The 16,051-nt window shown below is 54.5% G+C and overlaps 1 protein-coding gene and 1 long non-coding RNA gene across 4 annotated transcripts in view; both read left to right on the plus strand.

Annotated features, from left to right (window-relative positions):
• The window catches only part of Mob2 (MOB kinase activator 2), a 58,804-nt gene that overhangs the window by 17,471 nt on the left and 25,282 nt on the right, over positions 1–16,051 (plus strand). The window lies entirely within an intron of this gene.
• LOC125618114 lies at positions 240–14,745 on the plus strand. Its single transcript, XR_007349357.1, has 3 exons — positions 240–6,265; positions 9,223–9,228; positions 14,734–14,745. It is a non-coding gene; the product is annotated as an uncharacterized LOC125618114 (long non-coding RNA).

A 16,051-nucleotide genomic window follows, 5' to 3' on the forward strand; every position in this document is an offset into this window, starting at 1 on the left:
CTGGCCTTCCCCTGGGAAGCAAGGCCAGTTAGTTCTTGGGTTCCATGTCCCAGGGTTTCACTGGGGCTGGTGCCCAGTGGATGAGTGCTCAGTGAGGATGGAGAACTACGTGGACATGGGCACTGATGCCCCTGGCCTCACATGCCTTTCCCCAGTTCTGGCTGGCACCCCAGAGATGCAAAAAGGGCCCTTCCCATGTGCATAGCTTGCCTATAGCTTAGGACATCTGGTAGGAGGTTCTGCCTAGCCACTTGTTTGGAGGAGCCCCCCAGCATGTCCAGGGGAGCTGGGCAGGCTCCAGTAGCTAGACTTTGTGCACATGGCTCCTGGGTCTGGCCTTGGCAGTTGATTCCTGAGGCTGCTTTCTTCATGCATCCTTGTGAAGGAGAGGAGGAGTTGAGGAAATGGCCCTGGCAGGAACCCTCCGCAGAGGTTAAGCATGACTGGTGTCCCAGGGCACCAAAGAGACCACATTGTAAGAGGAGCTGCGGCCTGTAGCAGGCATGCTGTGCGAGAGCAGCTTGGGACCATGGCACCTCCCCACTGGCACTGCCCCTTGCCCTGCCCCTCCTGATCAGACACTTCCCTGTGGTCACCATGCTGGTGAGAGGGATGCAGACCTGCTTGGGCAGAGCAGACAAGCAATAATGCCACTCTGGCCACTTCTACCTCCCACACCCTGAGAGTCTGTCCAATGTATGATGGGACAGGCCATGCCAGATTCTGGGAGCAGCTGTGGCTGAAAGGGAGTCCCATCTAGAGTGCAGCGCCTGGCACAAGTCTCCCTTTACACAGTGTTCCCAGGACCCACCTCGCCTCCTGGGCCAGGCTTGGACACAGGTTTTCATTCATTCTGTTTTTCTTCTCCTGGAGAGGGAGTGAGCAGGCACATCTTTCACTTCCCCGAGTTGCCCCAGCCTGGAGCCTGGGCACTTGGTCACTGGCACTGTGGTCTGATGGTTGTGCATTCTGGGCTGGGCTGGAAGGAAGGAAAATGGGGCTCCTCCTGGGTTTACTCATTTCTTGATCCCTTCTCCTCTCCTGGGGTGGAGGTGGGTTGTACATCTGCCCTGTCTCATCCTCCCTTCTTTAGCCAGGCACCAGACACCGGCTCCCACCTTAACCCCCCCACCCTGTCCCATGCTGAGTCCTCCAGTCCTGTCTCATGCAGGCATGTGCATAGCCAGGGGCCTCTGAGGACCCTAGTGGTTCCCTTTGTGGGAAACCTGCTGTGAGTCTGACTCTGCACAGCTTGAGACCTGGGTGTTGTGGCCTGCCATTGTGTCAGCATCCCCTGTAGCAGAGTCCCTCCTGGGAGCAAAAGGCATAGCAAGGCCTTAGAAAGATGCTCTTGGCCCACAACTCTGTGGCCGGGGCCAGCTGCCCATCTGAGCTTGAGGAGCCTTCCAGGTTTCCTGGCATCCAGAACTGCCCCAGGCACACTCATGGGGCAGAGCTTCTGCTTGCCCACCACCAACTTTGTCACCTGGGAGCACTGATAGCCCTGTCTCTGTCCATATGGGTGCACCCATGTGTGCACCACTGCAGAGGGAGAAGCACTTCTCCCAGAATTGGCACCATCTCATTCATCCACGAGAAGCAGACTCTTTGGCTATTTCCAGAAACATGGAGGGCCTGGCCCTGGATGGTGTCGTGGGTGTCTGGAGGGTGGTGACAGGAGTCTTGGAAGGGCTGTTTTTTTGTGTGTTGAAGTGGCTTGTGAGGAAGGAAGGAAGTGGCAGTGACCTCATCTGTGCGGCTGGCTCTGAGGACAGTGCAGGCAGGGTGGCGCCACTGGGTCTGGAGGATGTGTGACTGTGTTGGCGGCGTGAGATTCATCGCATGGTGTCCTGGGGTTCAGGAGAGCTTGTGTCAAGGTGTTCTGGCAGTGTAAGGCCCGTCCCTGCCTCCTCCCTCCCTTCCAGGTGACTGCTCAGCTCTGCTTGCTCCCTCCCTCAGTCTGTTCCAGTGGAGACCCACATTCAGCTCCAGGTTGCAGCTGCCTTGTGTTGCCTGTGCTGCCGCCAGGCCCTCCTGAGCTGTGGGCTCTTTCCTTGTGCTTTTCTGTGGAGGAAGCCAGGTCATGCCCGTGTTTCGCCCCATCTGGACTGTGCTCTTCACCACGTCTCTCTGTCCCTGGACTTACATGGGCCTGTACTTTGACAAGACCCAGAGCTCTTCACAAGTGTGGGTGCTTCCTCGGTATGAGATGGGCCACCTCTTCTGGGGACAGTGTGAGTCGTTGCCCTCTGCCAGAGCCCTGGAGTCACTGGAACCTGCTCATGGTGGCATGACATTCTCCTTGTCTTTCTTCCTTATTAGCTGGAAGGTGTCTCTGAAAAGGAATTACTTCCTGCTGGCTGCTGATCAACCCACAAAAATCAGGGCAGGTGCTCGATCCTTTCCCTTTTAGTTCACTGATCCCTGTGGTCCTCTAGAAGTACCTGATGAGCATTAAGGTGTGCATGTGCATTCATGGATTGGAGCTGTCCTGGTCAGCCAGTGAGCACGTTGTCCTGGCTGGGGCCCTGGCTTGCTGGGCCCTAGAACGGTCCTGTCATCTCTGCTGTGACAGTGTGGCCCAGGTTTGTCTGTGCCCCCTGCTGCCCTGTGTCTAGAACTGAGCTGTGCTGGTTGCTGGTCATGGGAAATGGTCTTAGTGTCTATGTTCCAGGTGCTGGGTGCCTGGTGCCTGGGGTGAGCCACTGTTTCTAGGCCTATTTGTCCAACAGGGCTCATGGGACAGAGCTTCTGCTTGCCCAGTAAAAATATTGAGGTGCCATTCCTCATCCTCATCTTCCTCCTCTTTGGAAAAATGTCACCTTAGGCCCATTTTTAAATTGAGTTAATTTTTGCTCTCGACTTCTGCGAGTTCCTTGTGTGTTTGGGTTTTGCCCCGTGCATGGCTCTCAAGTCTCCCCATCCTTCTGCTCTCCTTTATGCCCTGGGGCCTCAGCCTGCTTGTGCCTTCCCATTCCTCAGGTTTGGTGCTGATGTCCCCTTCCCAGAGAGGTTTCCCTGACTTCCCACTTCTGGTGGACACTCCTTCTGCCCTGGTCACCTCTCCCTGTCCCGCCCTTTTTTTGGCAGAGGCTCTACCACTGAGCCTTTTTTATTTATTTTTCAGACAGGGTCTCACTGAGCTGTCCAGGCTGGCCTTGAACTTGCACTCCTAGTAGCTGAGATGGCAGGCACGTGTCATGGTGCCTGTCTCTCCACCTTTCCTTCACATGCTTTTCCATAGCAAGTATAAGCTGAAATCCACTGAGTTCTCCGTATGCTGTCTCTGCCCCTGGGAATGCCAGCTTTCTGGTGGCAGGGCTGGCTGCTTGGCCCAGGGTAGTGACATGCACTGGGATCTAGGGTGCATTTCATGACCACCACAGCATGCCACACAGGTGCTATACTGGGTCCTTCTCTGGTGTCTCCTTCAGCCTGGCCCAGGCTCCCTGCTGCTGCCTGGAGTCTGTGAGGTGGCCCTGGCCAGGATGCTCCTTGCTGCCTGCATGCCAGCCTGGGCCTCAGTGCAGAGGCGCACCCATCCTCAGTGCTCCTACTGGGGAAGTGGATGTCCATCACATGGGTTTTGAGTGAAGCGTGCAGCAGACAGATGGCAAGACAATGAGGCCTTGGGCCCGTCATTAGACCTCCCTGAAAATGGGTACCCTGATGGGGGTGTGGGGTGATCTAAAGATGTGCTCCTGAATCAGTGAGGCTTGGGAGGTGGAGGAGGGAGGTAAGCCAGAGGTGGAACTTCCCAAGACAAGTGAAGGCCAAGTGTGGGGTGAGCCAGCCCTGAGCCTAGGACCACAGGGTTCAGATGCCTCAGAAGGAGCTGAGGCAGCCACCTTCAGGGGCTCTGCTTGACCAGATTTGTGTCTTCCCAGCATGTCTCCATAGCAGTGGAGCACACGGGCCCAGACCAGGGCAGCCTGTGCCCATGCGGGACCCACCAGGGAGAGGAGAAAACAAGGACCAGCCACTGTTTCTTTTCTGCCTGGGTGATGTAGCTGTGTGTAGGTGGGTTCCATCTCTCTAAGGGGGTGCAACTGACCACCCAGGCAGGTGTAAGGGGTAGCCACTACAGCCTGGCCACTTGAGTATGACTCCCTTTGTGTGGAGAGGCTATCCCTGCCACATTGCGCGGTCAGCGAGAGAAGATGAGAAAAGGGTCACCGTGACTTGAGCAAGTGGAATGCCTCGAGGGGAGCTGGAGTGAGGTCTAGTACCATGCAGCCACTGCCACGAGGTGTTTGCACTGTGTGCCTGCATAACCAGGCTCCGGGTCTGCACCTCTGCCCCAGCAGTGGTGAAGGCCTGAGTGCTCACCTGGACTGATGGCTAGGGGATCAGCATTTCATTTCTGACTGTCCAGCAGGTACAAATGATATTGTCTTCTTTGGACTACTCTGGCCTTATTTGTTTTGACTCCCACCTGCAGTGCTGGAATTTTGTTTGAAGGTTTCCAGTAAACTGTGGCCATCCCTGCATCCCCAAACTTCCATCCCTCCTGGCTCTGTGCCTAGCATATTCTGGAATGGCATTAGGTTCCCTCCTCTGCAGGGGGACCCTGATTGTGCTCTGTGGTTGACCTGAGTTCAAGGTCCCATATGTAGATAGCAACCCCATTCATAGTTTATCCACTGCTGCTCACTCACGCAGGAGCCCTGGGCTGGAGCCAGATCACTACCAGTACTGGGGACCCCATGGCTGTCCACTGGAAGGGTGGGGCTGTGTGAATCACAGGCTGCTCAGTTGTCGTAGCATTTTGCACAGGGTATCCTGTCCAAGCAGTGTGAGGAAGGCAAGAGGGCCCGCACTAGCCCCTTGTCTCCAGCGTCCAGGTTTGCTGTGCCCTTCCTGTCATGTGCAGGACACACTGAGTTTGCCACCCATACCCTGGGCTCTGGATTGAGAGCCCAGCTGGGTGCCAGGTCTGTGGTCCCTGGTCTCTGACACCACCTTGGAAATGGTGTGTCCGTTCTGAAACCTTGAGTCAGGACTTGAGTGTGGCCATGGCTTAGGATAGGCAATCTTCAACCTTCTGGGTTGGGGGAAGACCGTGGCCTTCGACTGCATAGGTACGTGCCATGGGAGGCTCCGCCTAGGGCCCACCTGCTGACTGGGAGTCGGGGCAGGTATGGAGCCTGCCTGCCACCTGCCCACCCACCACATAGGCCCAAGAGTCCACCTGAGCTGGGATAGGACATCCTGCCCATGCCAACAGACTCGAGTCTGTGCTCCATGGGGCCCCAGCAGGGGTGCTGGATAAGGGGCTGCAGCCCAGGTTTCCTGCCATGGAGTGTGGCTTCCTCACTAGCTGCCTGCTGTGCAAGTGGAGAAGTGGTTGTGGGCGTCTGTTGGCAGTTGTATGGGACCTTGAGGGTGAGAACTAGTGGGCCCACATGGCTTCCGCTGCTCACATCACATGGTGCATCCTCTTTCTGTCCTGGGCAGAGGGTGGACTGCAGTGTATGGGACCTTCTCCTGGTCTGCCAGAAACTGCAGGAAAGAAGGAGGGAGAGAAGACAGCAGCCAGTGATCGAGGAAGCTGGAGAGCTGGATGTCCAGTGTGTGAAACGCAGACTCACTGGGCTGAGCCAGCAGAGGCCATCCGCTGCAGAGCTATAGAATGAGCCCATGGTGGGTGTGGCCTGCGCCTCTGAGGAGGAGCTTACTGGTGCTCTGGATGTAGATGTGAGAAGCAGGAGGACCCGACCTATGGACGAGTTTGAGTCAGTGGTTTGTCCTGGACACCAGGCCCAGTGGGGGTCACCACCATGCAAATCAAACCTGGAGGATGTTCCACCTCCCCTGCCCACAGCCCTCCCACTTTTGGTCCTTAGGACCCTAGCTCCTGCATCTGCCCTCTAGTAAGAGAGTGGGGTCTGACATGGCGGGAGGGGACACGTCTCCTGCCCTAGAGCCAGATGGCCTCCTGTGAGGCCCCTTTGCACGAAGCGTGTCCGTCACATGGGTGGGCTGGGGATCAAGGTGTTTTGGGGAGTGCCTGCACATGATAGAGTCTGAGCCAGCTGTAGGCACCAGAGGAATACAGAGCCATCTTTGGTCTACCCAGAACCTTTGGGCTGCGGAGCACCTTGAGAAGGAAGAACACAGCTGTGCCGAGTGCTGGGAGGGTGCTGGGCTCTGAAGATCGTGGAAGATGAAGTCAGGCACGCTTCCCAGCAGGTGGAGCAAGCGAGCAAAATTGGCAGGCAGGGATCCTGGAGAGCAAAGATGAGGCCAGGGGCCGCGAGAAGAGGTGCGAGGAGCGGGCACAGCCGTTCTCTAGAGTCACCGGAGGTGGCCGCAGGTTGACTAGGCTGCCCATCGTCCAGCTCAGTGAAGGAAAGACACATAATCGTGACATGGCAGGACACCAGGAGTGAAAAAGCGTTCTGAAAATTTCCATAGAGGAAAAGCAAGACAGAACCAGGGCATATCTGCTTGAACAAGAGTAAGAATTCAAATTCCAGCACGGAAACTGAGACAGCCTTTGACGTGCTGTCTGAGGAAGATTTCCAGCATTGACTTCAGTGGCCAGTGCATGAGCTGTGAGGGTGAAATAAAGATACCTGCCTTGAGTCCCCTTCTGGAAGCTTCTGTGGAGGCCAGTGTGGAGAGACAGAAGGTGTAATGATGTGGAGAAGGAGGAACTCAGAGGCAGCTGGCAGCAGGGCGTGGCTTGCTGGGGTCTGCCTCTCGGCACCAGCCGTGAAGACTCTCAGATGAGACTTTTATTCTGGGATCACCCTGAGAGACCGTTTGGAAAATGCTAGGGGACTGTTGGAGCTCGTTTCAGAGGGAGGTCTCCTCCTCAGGCACCTTGATTGGGGCTTGTCCTTGTAGCTTTAATTTCCCTGATGGTTGTGACCTGGCTCCAGGTTTCAGAAAGGCCCTGTTAACCTGTGTTCCCATGAATAGCACAGCTAGGCCTGTTGATGGCTGCCAGTGAGGTAAGGAGCGCTCCCCATGTGCTGTCCCTCCCGAGGCTTTGCATCTTTCCTCTTTTTTTTTTTTTTTTTTAAGAGTGAGAATTTTTTAATATTTATTTTTCAGTTTTCAGTGGACACAACATCTTTTATTTTATTTTTATGTGGTGCTGAGGATCGAACCCAGCGCCCCGCACATGCCAGGCAGGCCCGTTACCGCTTGAGCCACATCCCCAGCCCATGCATCTTTCCTCTTTACACACATAATGCGTGCCTTCAAAAGACATTTGGGGCCTGGGGCTGGGCTCAGTGCTGGGGCACCTGCCTAGCACGTGTGAGGCACTGGGTTCAATCCTCAGCACCACATAAATAAATAAAGCTGTTGTGTCCATCTATTACACACACACACACACACACACACACACACGACATTTGGAGGAGAAAAAAACGAGAAATGAAAGGAACTCACCCACACTCTTGTATTCTCTCATGAACCAGGCTCGGGTGGGTGGTGTGCTAGTGGGCCAGGGGCTCCCCTGATGGGGGCAGGCTGCTGCAGCCTGGGTTGCCTCGCCTTGTCTTCCCAGCAGTCAGGGCCACTCTGGTCTTGGCAGTTTGGGGATTGGGTTGCAAAGGTGTGTGTGTGAGAGAGAGAGAGAGAGAGAGAAAGCAAGCTGCCGATTAAGATGTCATTACAGGCTGGGGATGTGGCTCAAGCAGTAGCGCGCTTGCCTGGCATGTGTGCGGCCCGGGTTCGATCCTCGGCACCACATACAAAGAAAGATGTTGTCTCCACCGAAAACTTTAAAAAAATAAATAAATAAATATTAAAAATTCTCTCTCTTTAAAAAAAAAAAAGATGTCATTTACACAGCCACAAAAACCCCCAGTTTCCAGACACAGTTCAGTAAGTGTGTGGGATTGTGCGAGTAACCCTGGGACGTGTCCATTCCCCGTGAGTCTCTCACCTGCCCCAGCACCACCTGGCGGCTCTCTGCACTCAGGGACAGCGGCTGTTCCTGTTGTGAGCCCAGGGCTCTTGTGCACACCACGCCTGTCTTCTTACTCCCCCTGAGCCAGCCATGTGGTTATAGGCCAGGGTAGGCTCCTCCTGCTTCAGAGAGCCACCCCTTGTAGGTGGCCAGGGCAGGCTGCATGCTCTCTGGCTGTGGACACTTGAGTGTCCACTTTTCAGCTATACTGACCATAGTTCCTTCAGTCACCTGCTGGCAAATCCATTTCTCAAGAAATAGATATGTTTCCTTTTCTGGAGGGTTAACAGTGAGGAGGGGATTGCTAGATGGCATGGTGAGTGTATGTCTGACTTTTTAGCAGACGACCAAAAGTTTTGCTAATTTTCAAATCTATTTTAGGATATAGGGATTAAATTTTATCTTTCAATTATAACAGCAAGCTTACTGGAATTTGGAACCAGGAAAAAAGACTACTATTGGCATTTTATTTCTAGGCCTTTTCATCTCTCTCTTCAGAATTAAACTATTATTTCCTTCTGATTACAGTGATGATGTATTTTTATGAGAAATTGCAGTAATCCACGCACGTACAAAGAAAGTAAAACCTGTGTCAAATTTCATTATGCCCCAGTGTGCATCACGGAAAATCCATCAAGGAAAGCGAAACCCACCTCCAGGCTCCCCACAGTGCCCTCCACTGTGCCCTCCAGGCCACCCGCACCCAGACTGTCCACACTGTGCTCTGTCTGGCCTGCTCCCTGTGGGCACGGGCCTTTACCTCAGCGAGGTCATCCTGTGCGTGGAGCTTCGTCCTCTCCTTCTTTATAGCCATTCTCGGCTGCGTGTCTGTGATCAGTTGCGAAAGTTAGACTTTCCCACTGAAGGACCTTCAGTTCCTGCCTTCTGGAACATTCTGTGAGGCAGCCCTTGGGCAGGGTGCTACTACTTCTGTGCCTGCTGCTGTGGGAAGAGGTGGCAGCCATCGTCTAGACCTCAGCCTTCTTTTCTTGTGCTCGTTGACCTTGTGGTTCTCCCTTCTGGGACCTTTTCTCCTTGCCCATTACCCCTTTCTTTGGTGTGGTGGTCATTTCTCTGGTATTGATTCGCAGGTACCTTCTGTGTATGAGGCCCTCATTCACATGTGGGTTGCACAGCTGCTGGCCTGGGCTGGTTCCCCAGGACCCAGCAGAAGACAGCAGCCACACTTCCTGCTCCCACTGAGCCCACAGAACCCCAAGAGAGGGTGGGCAGATTGGCTGGAGGAATGGCAGGTGGAGGTGAGGGGAGCGTTCTGGGATGAGGGCTGTTTGGAGGGTCGTGTGTACAGGTCATAGGCCTAGGTGGCCTTCCGGAGCCTGTGAGCCATTAGAGTGGATGGAGGCTGCTGGGGTTCAAGTGTGCCTCCAAAGCTCACGGGAACTTGGCCCCCAGTGTGACAGTGCTAGGGGGTGGTCCTTAAAGAGGTGAGGGCTCTGCCCTCTGGGAGGGTTAATGGCATTATTGTAAGAGTGGGTTTGTCCTAACAGCAGCTCTGTCCCCTCCTGCTTCCTCTTGTCCTCCCTTGCCCTCATCCTTCTGCCATGGGATGGGGCAGCTCAGAGGCCCTCTCCAGGTGCTGGTGCCATGCTCCCCAGCCTTCAGAACCAGAGGCTGAGTAAATCTGCTTAGTATAAATTACCCAGCTCCTGGTATTCTGTTATGGCAACAGAAAGTGGATCAAGATAGGCCTGGAGATTTGAGTCCAAAAGTGTCCTCAGCAAGCTTAGGCTGAGGGCCGGAGCTGGGCCAGGCTCAGTGAGACGGCCATGCAGCTGACTTGCCATGCACTCACTGGGGTGCTGGGTCAGGCTCAGGCCCCTGGTGGGGCAGCAGATGGTCTTCTTTGGTCCCTTTTGTTTCTGTGGGTGCTTCGTGCTGAGCTTCTCTGCAAGCCCTGTCCTCTCGGTCACTGGGCCACCCTTTAGGAATCTAGAGGGTGGCTGCTGCGCCTCCTGCACTGCTTTCCTTTGACTTTCTCTCACCCTTGGAATGTGTGGCCTGCGGGTTCTGACACCGTCCCTCCAACTTCAGAGACAAAAGCAGCATTTCCAATTAGAGAGGACTGTGCCTTGGAGGGGCTGCTGTCTGGGCTCCCAGCTGGGTTGGCCAGCCTCCTGCCTGCTTGTTTGCCTCTTCTTCCTCTGTACAGCCTGACCAGGCCTGGGGTCTACCCTGGCCGTGTCCCTCACCAGGCATCTACAGCAGGGCAAGGACAGTGCCAGGTGCTGACCAGTGATGTGGTTGGTATTGATCTGGGGCCTGCTCTGGCTGGTGACTCATGTCTTGCGGTGTCACAGCCCTGGCACACTCCTGGCTGTGGCGGGACAAACTGTGTGCTTTGTAGGCGTGCACGAGAGGCTGCCCTGCCAGGGCTGTGCCTCCTGCGTTCCTGAGGCCAGGCTGTAGTTCTGCAGAAGTGGCCCTGGTTTCTTCCCTGACCTGTGGCAGATGGTATTCCTAGACCCTTGACCCTCTGTGGGGAGCTCTGTGTGGAGACCTCTCCAGCCCTCTTGGCAGAACATCCTGTCCTTTCCCACTGGCGTCTCCATGAGAGGTTCTTTCATTGATTTCCAGTTTTTCTGTTAGATCACTTTCCATACGGCTGCTGTGGGAGACCCTTGCCTAGCTCATAACATGGAGGGTGGCACTGGGAGGCCTCGCAGCCCAGCCCGTGGGTGGGCCAGCTCCTGTGAGCTCTGCTCCATTGTGCTGTCCTCACAGCCTCTGCCTCCCACCCATGTGAGGCTCCAGTCCTGTGGGACTGGCCTGGGATAAATTTTGCAGCTGAGGTTTTTATACCAGTCAGGCAGGGCGGGGTGGCTTGGCAGAGCCTGCCATTGCCCTTTCCTCTGCTCGAGCAGCTTGGTGAAGCAGGGTGTTGGAGTTGATGACAGGCAGGGTCACAAAGTCCCCTGCTGCCGTGGACCTGCCTTGGAGCCCTGTGAACTCCCAAGCCTAGTGAGCACTGTGCTTGTTTGACCTCCACATGTGTGGCCCACCTGGGACTCTGTGCAGGTGAGTGTGGGGCTCATGCTCCACCTCCCTGGCACATGGATGTGTCTAGACCATGAAAATGAACCCCCACTCACATCTCCTTGCCCATCCTGGAAGAACCTAAGGTTATGGGAGGGAAGGGGTACTGAGGCCCCTGGACCCTGCTGCTTCTTCTGCAGTCCTCCTCTGGAGCCAGGCAAAGAAGACTAGGTAAGCTGCACTAGCTGCCTTAATAATTTGGAGTTTGATTTGACATGAACCCCAGACAGAAGGCCTGGTGTGGGGTGGTTGTGCGTTTCTCTGTCTTCTAAATTTGTGCTGAAATTCTGGTTCTGGCCCTGGTGTGGACTGCAGCCCATCTCCCTCTGCCCATTCAGTTTTTCCAGACAGCTCTTTCTACACAGCTTCAGCCTGCTCACCCTCACCTCAGCCGGACAGTGGGTGTCCAGCCTGGCCTTTGCAAGGCCTGGGCTTGCTGCCTAAGGATCTTCCCTGACTTCCTGCAGACTGCGGCTGTGTGGTAGGTGTGTTGTACCAGTGGGCAGGGCATGCAGGGGGCTCCTGTGTGCCTGCTGTTATCTTGGGTGCCCTGGCTCATTGCCTTTCCACATTCTGCATCTGTATAGCCTGCCCAGCTCCTGGGGAGACAGCTGTGGAGGATAGGCCCCTTGCAACTTGAAAGAGAGGGTATTACTATCCCCGTCTTCCTTGGGGTCTACGTACAAGGGAAGCAGGTGTTGCGTTTCAGGTGTTGTTGGCTGCTCGTGGGAGCAGTGGTGGACTTAGGAGTAAAGTTCACGACAGTTTTTTCTTCTTTGTTCCTTCCTCTCTGGCCCTCAGTGTAGGAGAGAAGGGGGTGGATGCCTCCCTTCCACATGTATCTTTCCCCCGGTGGCCAAGGGCAAAGCCTCCAGTGCCAGTTGCCTGCACAGAGGGTCAGATAGTGTGCAACAACCTGTGGACTCGGGGGCTGGGAACCTGCCCACTCCCCAGCTCTCAGCAGACATGTTTTCCTCTGGATTCAGGATGCTGAAGGACGGTTGAGTCCTCAGGTGCTGTCCATGACTCCAGCCTGGTCTTGCTTGTGTGGCAGCTCTGTTTTTTTTTTTTGTCTCTGTGGTCCACATGGAGACCCATGTGGCATTGACTGCCTTGACGCTGGCAAGCAAAAGGGGCCTTTCTCAGGTCTTCCAGGCCATTTCCATTAATGGAGTAGTGGCATTTCGTCTTCCAGGGCAGAGCCTGACTGAAGTTACTGGGTGTCTGGGGAGCCTGGGGCCTGTCCCTGGCAACTTCCGTTCTGTCTGAAGACAGAGCAGAGCTATTGGGTGTTGTAAAGTCACCCATGTACAAAGCAATTGAGAGGGGCTGGGGCTGGGGCTGGGGCTGGGGCTCAGTGGTGGAGCACTTGCCCAGCATGTGTGAGGCACTGGGTTCGAGCCTCAGCACCACATAAAGTAAATAAACAAAATCAAGGTCCATCCTTAACTAAAATAAATAAATAGATAAACAAATAACAATTGAGAAAGTAACAAACCCTGTAACTGTGTCCAGTGTAAATATGAAACCTCACAAATTGAGTTGTCACCCTCTTCTTGTTCATGTTTTTGAACGTTCTATTTTTGAGGGTTGGATTGTGTAGGACCAAGCACACACAGGAGAGCTGTTCTCAGTGTGCCTGTCTGTGGTTCTCACCAGTGAACACACAGCACCCATGGCAGAAGACCAGCCACACCCATGACCCTTCTCAGCCCCAGAGGAGCTGGCTCTGTTGGTCCAGTGCCAGGGACTGCCTTGCCTGTTGGGGACTTTGCATGGATGCTCAGTGTTGCCTCTACTCCCGTGGTCCCCAGGCTCTCCCTGGTGGCAGGTGCAGTCAGGCTCCTTGAGTGGGGTGCTCTGTGCATGTGACTTGGCTTACTTAAGAGTCATCACATGTGTTTAGTAAGCTTTGGCACGGTAGGCCTTCTGCCTTGGCGCGTTCTGACAGACGTGTAGCCGCGTGCCCCCTCTGCAGTCACTGCGTGGCACGTCAGTCCCCACGTCCCACCCCCGGTGCTACCCTTTTGCTCTCCAGCCGTGCTGTTTTGTTCCTGCTGGGATTGCAGTGAGAGGGACTGGCAGAGGACCTCCTTCTGTGTCCGTCTTCTTCGCATGGTGCAGTTGGCGTTGGTCCCCACTGTGGTTGGTGCTGCTGTGTTTATGGAGAAGTGGTCTCTTTATGGATGAGAGGCAGTTTGTTCACCTTTCACCTGTCAAAGGACTTCAGGTGGTTTCCAGCTTTCAAGGAAGGAGAGTGAAGCTGCCAGGAGCTCTCAGGGTCCAATCTGTGTGTGTCTCTCTCTCGAACTGGAGTGGACTTAATGGGGCCACGGGGGTGTGGGAACCGTTGGCATCTTGTTCTGGGGATTGAACCGGGAGTGCTCTACCACTGAGCTGTATTCCCAGGCCTTTTTACTTATTTTGAGATGGGGTCTCATTAATTTGCCAAGACTGGCCTTGAATTTTCCATCTTCCTGCCTCAGCCTCCCGAATCTCTGGGATGACAGGTGTGGCTACCACGCCCAGCCCTTAGCAACTGTGACCTGCTGTTCCATAGCACGTGAGCCTCAACTTCTCGTACCCCGGCCCTGGTGACTGCCCCTCTTGATTCTGTGTCCAGAGTGTGAGTGCTGTCACTGAAGTTTTAACTTGTGTTTCCTGATGACTGATGATGTAAGACACCTTGTCATGTGCTTCTTAGCCATTCCTCCACCTCTGGAGAAATCTCCATTAAAAAGCTTTTGCCTACTTTTATACTGGGCTTGTAGTCTTGACTTTGGCAGTTCTTTATCTGTTGTGGATATGTCTTTTATCAGCTATGTTTTTTGCAAATTTCTTCTAATTTGTGGCTCTTCTACTTAATGGTGTCTGGAAGCACAAATGTTCTTGGCTTCAATGAAGCCCAGCTTACCAGTTTTCCCGGCATGGGCTGTGCTTTGGTGGCTTGCTCCCCTGTGTACAGGACGGAGCTCTTAGTCTTCCTGTTCCTGGGCTGAGTCTCCTCTCCCCATGTTCCCTTTCTGCCTGTCTACAACTGTTCCTAGCACTGGGCACTTTCTACTGTGGCAGACAGGCTTGGGAGAGCTGAAGGTGGACTGCAGCACCCACTCATCCTGAGCTTAACATTTTAGGCATCCAGTTGTTTCATGGGCTCTGCTTTGGGGCTTTCTGCACCCATGCTCGGAAACTTCCTCTTTTTACCCTCTTGGACCTTGATGCTTTAGCAATGGAAGCATGTTGAGCTGCAAGAAGCCACACTGGGGCCTCTTTCTGAATGTGTGGACCTGGGGCTCACCCAGCCATTTGGAAACTGTCTGTTGTGCCAGTTTAACAAAAATGAGAGGAGAGCAGTCCAATGGAGGCTGGTCTTTGAGGCTGGCAGTGGTGAGCCCTCTTCTGGGAAGGCCGTCGGTGGCCTGGACACTCGTGTGGGTGAAGAGCTGAAGTCAGGAGCACGCTGGAGCACTGGAAGTGGGCCATCAGAGTGTCTCAGCTCCTGTGCTCAGCCACCCACTCATCCCCCTGCATTCCCAGGATTGCTGTAGGTGCTGGGAATGCTGAGAAGGAAGCAGACTTCTGGTGGGGTGATGGGGCAGGGCCAGCAGCACACAGAAGCTCCTTTGCAGGTGGCTGTGTTGTGAAAAGAGGTGCAGAAGGCACCGGCCAGCATTTCAGCAGATCCTCCAGGCCCAGGCAGGGAGGCCTGCATGCTACCACTTGCCCAGGCCTTGGGGTCTCGGGCTGAGGAGGCAGGGAAAGAGCATTAGAAAGAACAAACAGTGGGCACAGAGAATACAATATCCCCACAAGCACACACAGCTTAGCAGTGTGCTGGCCCACAAGTGTCCACACAAGGCTGGGCAGTGCGGTGCAGATACTGTTCTGGGAGGCTTATTGGTGAGAAAAATTACAAATTGGGGTGGATTGTGAGCTGGAGAATGCCTTACCCACTTGTTGAGGTTCCTTTCTGTTTGTGCACTGTTTGTGGTGTCTCCTGCTGTGCCCCTATGCTGATGATGAAACTTGGCGGCATTGGGGCCTGTTTGTTGTGGACCTTTCTCACCACCACTCTGTCATGTGTACTGTGTGCTGTCAGCATCTGGAGGGTCAGCAGGAGCCATTGAGACGGTAAACAGAAGGGTACTGTGCATGTAATTCTGATGTGTAGATGTCCCGTGCCTTGGCTTCTCCTAGGTGCCAGCATCATGCCAGCTGCTACCTATTTAAAATGAGAAAAAGGATTATGGCCCTGTCTCCCAGGGTCTGCAATCCAAGACCTCAGAGGTCTGGAGCCCTCCAGCTCTGGGAGTCTGTCTTGGCTAGGTCTGGAAGCACCGTTGACAGTGCGCGATTGAGTATCTGTTAGCAATAACCAGGCAGGTCGAGGGCTGCAGGTATAGGCTGCCCTGGGGCTTGCTCTTCTGTGTAACCCTGTGCCTTCTTTGGGGGCAGGCCTTGGTCAGATGCTGGGCAGACCTCTCATTTGCCCTGTTTGCTTCCTTTCTGGGAGTCTTTCTTGTTTTGTTTTTTGGTGGTGCTGGGGATTGAACTCAGGGCCTTGTTCGTGTAAGGCAACCTCCCTACCAACTGAGCTATATCCCCAGCCCCTTTTCTGGGAGTCTTGCTGAGTCCTGTCCTGGCTCTCCTAGCTTCAGAAGCCACTTGGGACCCGGGACCAACATTCACAGGCATGCATGTCTGTTTCTGAAATGCATGTTCGTGTTTCCTTGAGTGAAGAAACAAGAGGAGAACAGCTTCAAAACTCAAATAAAAGTCTAGCTGCCCTCCGCCGTCTTTCAGTTGTTTTTGATGCATTTCTCCTGCCAGGCTGGGCTTGAGAGGAAGGCAGCCTGAGTGTGAGTGCCATGCTCCCCTCACTGCCAGGGGTTCTGTGCGAGGCCCACTCCCGGCTCAGGTTGGGGACCAGAGCACCTGTGGCAGACAGTCACTTGCTGCCCAGCACATGCAGGGTCCCAGGGAGCAACTTCTTTGCTTCTCCTGGCGTGTCAGCCCATGGTCCACATAGTCATCAGACTGGAGCAGCCACTTGGCGTTGCACCTGGTCCT

Source organism: Marmota marmota, unplaced genomic scaffold (assembly GCF_001458135.2).
Source record: "Marmota marmota marmota unplaced genomic scaffold, marMar, whole genome shotgun sequence".
In the NCBI taxonomy this organism is placed as follows: Eukaryota; Metazoa; Chordata; class Mammalia; order Rodentia; family Sciuridae; genus Marmota; species Marmota marmota.